A 12,500-nucleotide genomic window follows, 5' to 3' on the forward strand; every position below is an offset into this window, starting at 1 on the left:
TCACGTGAGACACGTTCTAGACCTTAGTCTGTTTACTTCATAGAGAATACAGTACCCGTGGTTTGCATTCCTCCAGTGCCTCCTCTAGCTGGTACAGAAGCATGTCAACTTTCCCCCCAAGTTTCGAGTAGACTACGTCCCACCTCCAAGATAGTCTGGATTTATTCAAACCAAACTCCATCTCCTATATGTGACCCTTCGTCTCAAAACGGTATTAAGTCGGGATGGTTAAGATGTTGAAAATTGAATTTATAATCAGAAATATCATACTTGTGTTGAGTAAGTATGTTTTATTGAGGAGAATGGATACCATATTTTAGGGTACTAATGCCAACAATTTATATTTTTGACCAGTTTAACATTTAGTTCGGATTTTAAACATCTGGTTCGTTCCGACATAATACCGTTTTGGGACGATGGGTCACATATGCAACCCCATCTGGAGACAGGAAAGAGTACAAGGGCTGCCAGGATTTGTTTCGGCTCGTACTAGGGACACCGTCCATTATGCGTTTGAGAGGGGTTTCTCCAGTTCCACTCTATTCTCTTAAGCCACTGCCAGTGAATTGTCTCCCGCCGGTTCTGTCCCATCCTTTAGGCGTTGTTGCCATTGTTGTTCCCGACGCTATTTGCATAGACTTGCCAAGTTACTTGCACTTTCTCAACGTTCTTGGGGGGAGTCGCGTCAAAACTTATTGATTAGAGAGTCTTCTTTGAAAACTGTTTCTGGTTTGTTTCTTTTTACTCGGAGTGTAGTTGGGTCTTTGATACATAGGCAAAATATGTAGTGCTGTCTGATTGGAGCCATGCAATCATATCAGTTTTTATAGATGCCGAAGTTGGAACATTGCGGTGATCATGGGCCACAGAATGGTAGTGTGTGTCCAATGCAATACGGCTGAGTGATTCGAGGAAAGGCAGCAAACAGTTCTTTAGCCAGTCTTCAAATACCTCTGCATTGACCCCAGAATGATAGTGTTCATCTTCCAGATGATGCAGAAGAGAATATAGACGGTATGACATACTTCTAAATACCCAGTATCTTCACTACCTGCAAGAATATCAATTATCCTCTGCCCAGAACTCATGAGTCTTTTTCTACCAGAATTATCAGACGTCCATTCCTTTCCCTGATGTCCGTTTACGTTCACCAGCTCCATACATCTTTGGATGATATCTTTATCAAATTTGTCTAGGATCCTTTTCCTACCACCTCGTTCCATACGGGTGATCTCTCTGTCGTATTTCAATAACCATCTTCTTATGGTTGATTGTGAAATTCCAATACCATAGCCGTCCCCTTTAATGACTTATCGATGGATACAAGAAGTTCTTTTAGCAGCTTTACGAGAGTATAACCGATAGAGATTTCGTAGTGTATCGTGTCGTATCGTTTATGAGTATGAGCCTAATATGTTTTAAAACCTTTAAATGCTCTGTGAAATGTACATGCATAGATAAAAAAATCTAATTTAATTTATACAAACAACATTTATTGTTAATTTGAAAATTTTGAGTATACAGTCACTACTTCAAACGACTTAAAGCTAGAGATTCCATATCAGTCTTTGGTAATTGCGACATGATGTAGATATTATACCATAAATAATAAATTCAAAAGTTAATGCAAACCACCTAAATTGTAAGTTTAAAACAAGTAAAGCGAATTGTTATTATTTGAAAACAAGTATGACGTCAACTGCATATTTAAAAGTGCAAAATCTCTAATTTTATGACATCGAGTTTCGAGTTCTAGTTTTTTATAGATCTTAAAGAAGAAAACATTTTTATATGACATCAATACGGGTCAAAGTCTATATGTAGTTAAGACAAATTGATTCAAAGGTTGACACACATAGATATGACTTTAAATTTGATTGTAGCATCTCAGTAATCATTTCTGATGTAATCGTGAAGTGCCAAAGGTCATTTTTTATGTTACACACAACAATTCTTTGTCAGTTCGGATGTTCCTTTTTTACTTTTTTTCTAATCTATTTTAGAAAACAAATTGAGTTAGAACTTCAAACTTTAGGTTTCTACACTAATAATAATAATAATAATAATAATAATAATAATAATAATAATAATAATAATAATAATAATAATAATGATAATAATAATGATAATAATAATAATAATAATAATAATAATAATAATAATAATAATAATAATAATAATAATAATAATAATAATAATAATAAGAAGAAGAAGAAGAAGAAGAAGAAGAAGAAGAAGAAGAAGAAAGAAGAAGAAGAAGAAGAAGAAGAAGAAGAAAGAAGAAGAAGAAGAAGAAGAAGAAGAAGAGAAGATGAAGGAGGAGGAGGAGGGAGGAGGAGGAGGAGGAGGAGGAAAGGGAGAGAGAAGAGAAGAAGAAGAAAGAAGAAGAAGAAGAAGAAGAAGAAGAAGAAGAAGAAGAAGAGAAGAAGAGAGAAGAGAGAGAAGGAGAGAGGAGGAGGAGGAGGAGGAGAGAGGAGGAGAGGAGGAGAGGAAGGAGGGGAGAGGAGGAGAAGAAGAAGAAGAAGAAGAAGAAGAAGAAGAAGAAGAAGAAGAAGAAGATTGGTATAACAGTAAGGGACTGTTTAGTTAAAAATCCGTTTGTTGTTGTTGTTCATGTTGATATTCTTTTTGATTTTTTTTTAGAAAGGCTGGTGAATAAACAACCTAATAATAGAAGGATAGTTTCCCTAACGAGATACCATTTAAAATAACGCGATGTAGCCTGAATGTGAGAGATGATAATAATAAACGATTTTTGAATACCATTAACCCCCTCCTTACCAGCCATTTTCAGGATTTCCCCCAATACCTCACACCTAACTAACACAAAAATATATTTTTTATCGCTCAAACACAATAGCATTAAAGATCTTGCTATATACGAGTATAATTTGTTTAACAAAACATGCTCTACAATCCACTGTTCATTTTCTTTAAATTTTGTGATGTACAAAAGAAATTTGAATAAGAAAAATGTTGGTTGTATCGTAACGAATGTGACGATTTTCCTACAGTTGGTAAGGAGAGGGTTTAAGAGTAAACGTCTTACATGCGATATTAAAAATCACGTAAAATATCAAAATCAATTTATATGAATGAAAGGGTTTTAAAAAATGATTTCTATATATTCTGGCAAACAGTAAACCTACTTTTGTTTAGTATTTTTTCCTTTGTAATCGTCTAAGGTCACGGGATCAGTGTGTCTATTAGTTATTTTTAAGGTTCTAAGACATGTTACTTTCCCACAAAATTTCCATAGGGTCGTGACTCAGATAGGAAAGATAAGACTGGCAGGCTACATACAACTCTACTACGCATTAACAAAAACTTCTCATTTGTTTAGACCAGAATAAAATCCCCTCCTCCCCCCCCCCCACCAGCAAACACACCCAAAAAAGCAACCCCCCCCCCCACACACACACACACACACGCACTTTCCCAAAAATACCCCCCCCCCCCGCAAAAAAAAACAAAACAAAAAAAAAAATAAAAAAACAAACAGACAACAACTAAAAACAAACAAACCAAACCAAATCTTCGACGTCAACCATCGACGAATTGAGATGACACTTCAACATGTCAATACATCTTTAATCTGAGAGTCCTTTGAAGCTGATTAAACTATCTATGGTTCTGGCTGGAATCCTCACTTGTTGATGAAATTGTCAATTATGCTTTACTTTATTTTTGGATAATGGTAATACTATTTTTGTTGTTACTACCAGTCTCTCCCAGCTCCAAGGATGTCAATATATTCGCTCACTCTACACCCCCCCCCCCCCCCTCCAGTCTCTGTCTGACACTCTCTCTCTCTCTCTCTCTCTCTCTCTCTCTCTCTTTCTCTCCCTCTCTCTCTCTCTCTCTCTCTCTCTCTCTCTCTCTCACACAAACCTTTTATTTTATAAAGTATCTCCTCCTTCACCACCACCACCACCTCCTCCTCATCATCATCATCATCATCTTCTTCTTCCTCCTCTTCTTCTTCTTCCTTCACCACTTCCCCATCCTCCTCTGTTTTTTACTATTTCCACTGCTGCTACTACCACTATTACTGCTACTACTACTACTACTACTACTACTACTACTACTACTACTACTACTACTACTACTACTACTACTACTACTACTACTACTACTACTATTACTACTGCTACCACTACTTGAGCTACGTCGCCTTGAGGTTGAGTTGCTAGGGTGCTCTGCTCGATAGAGGAGAGAATAGGACGGCAGTGAAATTCATTATTAATTTGTCGTGTAAAATGAGTTAATCTCTATGATTACAGATATGGAATGTCACCATCCATCCCCGTCGGTTAGAATTGTACATGACAGGTTATAACAGAATTATATTTTAATGGCCGTAAATAGCAGACTAACCTCTAAAAATATTGTATCAGATATTAAAAAATAAATAATGGACCTTTATATAGTGCAATATCCACTAAATGTGCTCAAAGCGCTTTACAAGGGGTCCCTGGTCAACAGGAACATGAACATGTAGTACGGGACATGACGTCTGTTAGGCGATATTACAATTTTTCGGACAAAGACAACGCTGTTAACGACCAAGTACGCATTTTACACGGTGTACGGTGAGAGAATGTGAGTAAAGAGCCTTTTTCCAAGGACTGAACTATGCGCCGAGCGCGAGGCTCGAACTCAGGACCTTCCGATCCGAAAGCGAACGTCATACCACTAGACCACATAGCCGCACAGACCACACATAGTGTCAGAACACGATAAACGAGTATAAACGACAATCTTGTGTATTATATGTATGATGAACGCTTAACACGGTGTGACATTGTTTAGAAGCATTTAAATTTAATTCAGTGTATTATTCATGGAAACACAATATTGCTAATATAATTGCAAAGGGCAATAACTCAATAATAATAATAATAATAATAATAATAATAATAAATAATAATAATAATAATAATAATAATAATAATAATAATAATAATAATAATAATAATAATAATAATAATAATAATAATAATAATAATTTATTGCATCCCAAAAAAGGAAATTTTTTGTACAGACGTGTTATAATTTACACAATAAGATAAAAATACAATGGAAATAGGATGTATATATAAACAAAGGAGCAGCTCAATAACCAGAGCTGCGCTTTATAATATGAATAATTTCAACACTGTAAAATAGTTAAAACTGTCACTATAAATTGAAAATTGAAAAGATTGCAAAACAAATAAATTAATATTTATATTTTTAAAAAGTACAAATGCGAAATAATTATATAAAATGATTATTGCTTGTTGTTATAAAGCCTAATACTGGACGGCAGAAAAGATTTTCGGTGTCTCTCTGTTTTGGTTGAAATAGAGAAAGGGCGACCACTTCTTTCTGACATAATAACTGATGGTCTTAGTGGATGATACTGGTCATTTAATATTTTGGTTTTTTATTTATACAAAATTTCTCGTATAAAAGATCCACATCGTCAACATCATTTATATAGCGTTTAATGGATTTTTTAATATTTGAATTTATTTTGTTCCTTTCCACTGCTAAGCAATTGCCTCCCCAAGCTGTTATACAAAATGACAAGACACTTTCGATTACTGCTCTATAAAATAATGTGCAGAGGGTTTTATCTATTCTAAACTGAGAGAGTTTTGATAAAAAATATGTACGTCTGCACATCTTATGCCTAATTATTTTCAAGTGTTCATCCACTTGAGCCTGTCATCAATCGTTACACCAAGGTATTTGTAGTGAGGAACTCGCTGGACGAATTGGTCCTTTAATTTTAACGGTTCTATCGGTTCCTTCACTCTCCTAAAGTCAATCACTAGCTCCTTTGTCTTGCTTATGTTAAGCTCTAGGTGGTGGGCATCATAATAATAATAATAATAATAATAATAATAATAATAATAATAATAATACTACTACTACTACTATATAATAATATAATAATAATAATTAATAATAATAATAATAATAATAATAATAATAATAATAATAATAATAATAATAATAATAATAATAATAATAATAATAATAATAATAATAATAATAATAATAATAATAATAATAATAATAATAATATAATAAATAATAATAATAATAATAATAATAATAATAATAATAAATAATAATAATAATAATAATTGATAATAATAATATTAATAATAATAATAATAATAATAATAATAATAATAACATAATAATAACAATAATAATAATAATAATAATAATAATAATAATAATAATAATAATAATAATAATAATAATAATATAATAATAATAATAATAATAATAATAATAATAATAATAATAATAATAACAGAAAGATTCAAATTCCTTCAAAGGGCAGCAACTCTTTTAAAAAGTCAAGCGATAACATGTCCATCAAATAAAAGAATGAATCTCGATGTCTGCGTGTGTCGTCTACAAGGAAAACCAGACTGCCTTCGATGTCTGCGTGTGTCGTCTACAAGGAAAACCAGACTGCCTTCGATGTCTGCGTGTGTCGTCTACAAGGAAAACCAGACTGCCTTCGATGTCTGCGTGTGTCGTCTACAAGGAAAACCAGACTGCCTTCGATGTCTGCGTGTGTCGTCTACAAGGAAAACCAGACTGCCTTCGATGTCTGCCTGTGTCGTCTACAAGGAAAACCAGACTGCCTTCGATGTCTGCGTGTGTCGTCTACAAGGAAAACCAGACTGCTTTCGATGTCTGCGTGTGTCGTCTACAAGGAAAACCAGACTGCCTTCGATGTCTGCGTGTGTCGTCTACAAGGAAAACCAGACTGCCTTCGATGTCTGCGTGTGTCGTCTACAAGGAAAACCAGACTGCCTTCGATGTCTGCGTGTGTCGTCTACAAGGAAAACCAGACTGCCTTTTGTCATGTAGATTAGCCAGTGCCTTAACAGTTTTATTCTTTTGGTCCAAGATGTCTGGATATTTGTTATTTAAGTCGATTTGACAATGGCCATTTAACGTTGATGTACCTACTACCCAGTTCAAACAGCTAGCGAGATTCATTTTAAAAACTCATAGCACATCTGCCAGACGGATCTATAACGAACCAACACACAAAACTATGTGTAACCTTAGATGTTTACAGTCTGATTAATACAATTTCATGAAAACTAATTGAGCTTTATATAGCGCAATATCCACTAAAAGTGCTCAAAGCGCTTTACAAGGGAAGAAGAAAACACTTTTGCCAGTTTTTTTTTTGTCACAACGCGGCAAACGCCTCCAAAATAACACAAAAGTTAATTGACCAAAGTCATTTTGGGTGGATTTTTTTGAAAATTGTATCCGCCAAAATGTTTCCTTAATAAAAGATGAATTTATGTGATGTCTGTACAGGCTGATAGTGGCGTCACTTGTTCTTTTAAGTCCCCAAAATGTTTTCAAAATTCCCTTAAGAGTGTCAGACTGAATGAGATAGCTACCCATTTCCATGAACTGGCGTCTCAAGTCTACTTCAAACATATTACCCATTGTCATACTCCAAAGGCTGCAAGATCTGTAATCATCCGTCAGATACGGTATCTCACGTTGTAAATGGATGTACAAAGCTCAAATTAATATGTGACCCTTCGCCTCAAAACGGTATTAAGTCGGATTGGTAAAGATGTTGAAAATTGAATTTGCAGCCAGAAATATCAGTGTTGTGCTGAGTTTGTCTGTTTTATTGAGGAGAATGGATACCATATTTTAGGGTGATGATGCCAACAATTTATATTTTTGACCAGTTTTAACATTAAATTCGGATTTTAAACATCTGGTTCGTTCCGACATAATACCGTTTTGAGACGATGGGTCACATATATCAAAAACGACACAATAGAATTGCTGACATTATTTTTGACAAAATACCTAAAAACGACACTACTCAAATTTTCAGAGACACATTATCAGACCAAGTTTTTTCGACAGTTACAAATCTTCATTTAATACTAACAGTAATCGACCGGACATTTTAAAAATCAACAAAGAAATTAAAACAGCCCAAATTGTTGAAATTTCAGTCCCATTTGATGCTCATATTAACAAGTCATTCCAAACCAAATTTGAAAAGTACTTTCCTTTATGCATGGAAATAAATGCTCTTGGATATAAATCCGAGGTTATCGTTCTTTCTGTAGGTAGCCTCGGCTATGTCCATGGTAGATTTGTGAATGGCTTAAAGATTCTGGGCATTAAAAGCAAAGAAGCAAAAGTCCTTTCAAAATATATTAGCAACAGTGCCATCATTGGTTCTTACAAAGTTTGGAGACGGAGGTTTAAAATTCATCATCATTATTAGCAATACATATTTAATAATATAGATATTTATCTATTTATATATGTATCAATCATGTTGGTATCAATCTATTTGTAAATTATTTTAGATATTTCAATTTGTGTATTAATTGGAAAAATCTATTTAATTTTACATATTATTATTATTATTATTATTATTATTATTATTATTATTATTATTATTATTATTATTATTATTATTATTATTATTATTATATTATTATTATTAATATTATTATTATTATTATTATTATTATTATTATTATTATTATTATTATTATTATTATTATTATTATCTTCATCATCATCATCATCATCATCATCCTCATCATTATTATTATTATTATTATTATTATTATTATTATTATTATTATTATTATTATTATTATTATTATAGTAGTAGTAGTAGTAGTAGTAGTAGTAGTAGTAGTAGTAGTAGTAGTAGTAGTAGTAGTAGTAGTAGTAGTAGTAGTAGTAGTAGTAGTATCATCATTGTTATTGTTATCATCATTTTTTAAATTATTATTATTATTATTATTATTATTATTATTATTATTATTATTATTATTATTATTATTATTATTATTATTATTATTATCATCATCATCTTTGAAATTCTTGATGCAGCATCTTTGTCTGTACATCCACTTGTGTCTACTACACTGCCAAGAAAAGAGAACGTCTTTACTTGTTTTAGGGTTTCATTTGAGATCTCTATTGGATTTTTATTGGGAGCTCCAATTATCAAAAACTGTTTTCGCTTTATTCATGTTAAGACCATCTCTTGACGATGATACAGCTAGGGTCTCAGTCTTATTTTGCATCTTTGATGTTTGTATGTGCGAGTGTGTCTCTGTGTGTGTGTGTGTGTGTGTGTGTGTGTGTGTGTGTGAGTGAAATCAGTGCATTGTTGTCTGCAAAATCAAAGTCTTCAAGAAGTTGCCATGGTGCCCATTGTATGCCTTTGCATTTTCCTTTTATTGAAGTCCTCATTATTCAATCAATACCGATGATAAAAAGGAATGGAGAAAGCAAGCAACCCTGGCCAACTCCAATTTTAGCTTCAAAACTTTCTGATTGTCATCCACCATAACGTAAGACTCTACATACTACTACTCCATAGTAAGTGTTTTTGATTAGCGAAATAATCTTAGTATGGAAACCACAGTGGCTTAGAAGTTTCCATAGACAAATTTGGTCAAGGCCATGAAAGGCTTTTTCGTAGTCAATACGATTCAATAGTCTGATGTCACGCCGCCTGGCAACGGCGGCCATCTTGGTTCTAAACAAAGAAAATTAATACTTTTTATTTTTCATGCTGGCTAGAACTTTCCATATGACTTGTGATCAGAATGTGTAAAAGTCAAAACATGATCAAATGTACCTATGTGTTTTTTTTTCCTCTGGATACCCTTTATACTCGGCGGAGAAATATTTCATACGGCGTCCGCCATTGTTCCGATAGTTTAGAGCCAGTGTTACTAAGTTACCATGCGTCATTAGGAAGGAAATGACGTTACGACTGTTGAAGAGTATTAGAAAACGGTAGGGGCTGCCTGAAGTCGGTGATCGTAAAAATACTAACGAAAGAGTGAAAACGGAGAGGCTTCGTATTGGAACAAAACAGACAATGGACGTTTCGGGTACAAACCCTTCGTCAGCACATCAATACAGAAATAAACGTGGAAAACAAATAAAATATAATGCAAAATAACTTGTATCGTATCGTGGTTGCAGTATGAATATATATATATATATATATATATATATATATATATATATATATATATATATATACATATACATATATATATACATATATATACATATACATATATATATATACATATATATATGTATATATATATATATATATATATATATATATATATATATATATATATATATAGTCCACTCCAGTGATGCAATGTGTATAGGATAAGTGAATTGAAATTAATATTTTTAGGAACAGTGCCTTTAGCACTGGCCCATTCGGGTGATGTATGTATCCTTTATCATGTGACTTCAAACCTGCTACATATTCGATGTAAAACTGGCGCACTTCTCTCTCCCTACCATAGACATTCCCATAAAATCCCCCCCCCCCCCCTAATTAAAAAAACAAAACAAAACAACAACAACACACACAAAAAACCCCCCAATAAAAACAAATAAAATTTAAAAAGCAAAAATAAACAACCATAAAATCATTAAGTCTTGCTAATTTACGTGTGAAAATTAGTATATCTCGATAGATACAAATCGTGTCATTTTTGTGTTCTTGTGTATCTATAAGATAGGTAAATGTAAATGGTTTTAATATTGCCAAAAATACCGACAATTAATAAAGGCTAAACGGCTATTAAAAACTGCTAATTCTTTATTTGAATGTTCATTTTTTAAAAAAACTTATCAAAAAGCTATAAAAAACAAAAGAAAAAAAACGCATTGGTAACCATGGTACCCTTTTCAAAGTTTCCTGTTTGAAAGTGTGTCGTTAATCTAAGCGATCAAAGTAAATTGATTAGAAAATGATATCTATATATTAATTTATGGCTATTGAAAAATCCATCTAAATCGCTATAACTCTCGACACGATGTCTTGTATCAAAAGGATTGAAATGTAAACAAACTGCTTCGTGCTCTAGTGCTATGGCACTGGCACTCGCCTTAGGTAAGTCTTGGGTTCGAGTCCTGCTCCCAGAAACAAGTGCAGAGTTGAGTCCTTAGGAAAAGACTCTATATGCTCTCCGTACTCAAGTGTAAATGTTGTCTCTGGAAATAGAAATATTGTACTATCACCTTACATACGTCATGCCTCCATGTTTTTAACTAGGTTGAGCTCTTTGAGAACTTTTAATGGATATTGCATGACCATGATGATGATGATGATGATGATGATGATGGTGACAATGACTACGATGTTGCATATGCGTGATGGTGTATATATGTCAGTATGTTATGTAATGTATGTTCCTTATAATATTGTATGGTTATAAATGTGTCACCAAATGACAGATTGCCACTGTTTTGAGGACAATAAAGACATAATATATTATTATTATCAAGATTCGTCTTCTTCCTCTTCCTCTTCATTTTCTTCTCCTTATCATTATTATCGTTATGATTTTCGTTATGATTATTGTTATGATTATTATTATTATTATTATCATCATCATCATCATCATCATCATCATCATCATCATCATCATCATCATCAGCAATATTATTATTATATATATTATTATTATTATTATTATTATTATTATTATTATTATTATTATTATTATTATTATATTCATCATCATCATCATTGTTATTATTATTATTATCATTATTTATATTATTATTATTATTATTATTATTATTATTATTATTATTATTATTATTATTATTATTATTATTATTATAAATATTATCATTATCATTATTGTTATTAATTAATATCACCATCATCAGAATCATTTACATTATTTATATTAATGAATATTATTGCCATCCTTCTCCTCCCCCTCCTCCTCCTCTTCTTCTTCTTCTTCTTCTTCTTCTTCTTCTTCTTCTTCTTCTTCTTCTTCTTCTTCTTCTTCTTCTTCTTCTTCTCCCTATTCCTCCTCCTCTTTCTCCTCCTCCTCCTCCCCATCATCATCACAATCATCATCATCATCATTATCTATGTATGTGACTGCTTCACCACATCACATACGCTTTCTATTTTCATATTTTTAGATTGGCAACCCTGCCTAGGCCCGTGTTATGTTGGATAATTTAACCCACGCTTGCTAATTTCGTCTAAAAGATGGCACAAGAGGAAAAGATGAGATAAGAGAAATCAAAGTTAGTTGCGTCTAAAGGTAGATAGGCACAGCCAGGTATGTTGTGTATAGAGCTCGCTGCTGTGCCCCACACACCAAATGTATTTGTGCCGCTACCCCTGCCTTCACCACCCGACCTTGACTCGACCACCACCACCTGGCTGTGAGGCTGTGAGGCTGTAGCTATGAATTGGCAGCTTTGAGCCATGCCATGCCCGTTCACATTCCAAACAAACAACCACCCAGTCCACGACGAAGCACAACTAACTAAATGACTTGTAGAAATCAGACGGTAGGGTAGTAGGAGGAAAGAGAACGTTCGTGTAACAAACACTCGACTCTTATACGCCTCCTCCCTTGTAATGATAACGATAAGACTTTTACCTGAAATCCACGATTATC

General features: G+C 33.2%; 1 pseudogene across 1 annotated transcript in view; it reads right to left on the reverse strand.

Annotated features, from left to right (window-relative positions):
* The window catches only part of LOC144966952 (uncharacterized), a 39,181-nt pseudogene extending 39,000 nt beyond the window's left edge, over positions 1 to 181 (reverse strand). The window contains exon 1 of the transcript XR_013644297.1: positions 56 to 181. The product of XR_013644297.1 is annotated as an uncharacterized LOC144966952 (transcript). The remainder of the gene's footprint in view (positions 1 to 55) is intronic.
* Between the last annotated feature and the right edge of the window lie 12,319 nt (positions 182 to 12,500).

This window comes from Berghia stephanieae, chromosome 3 (assembly GCF_034508935.2).
Source record: "Berghia stephanieae isolate SIO BIC M18660-M18661 chromosome 3, UCSD_Bste_1.3, whole genome shotgun sequence".
Classification (NCBI taxonomy): domain Eukaryota; kingdom Metazoa; phylum Mollusca; class Gastropoda; order Nudibranchia; family Aeolidiidae; genus Berghia; species Berghia stephanieae.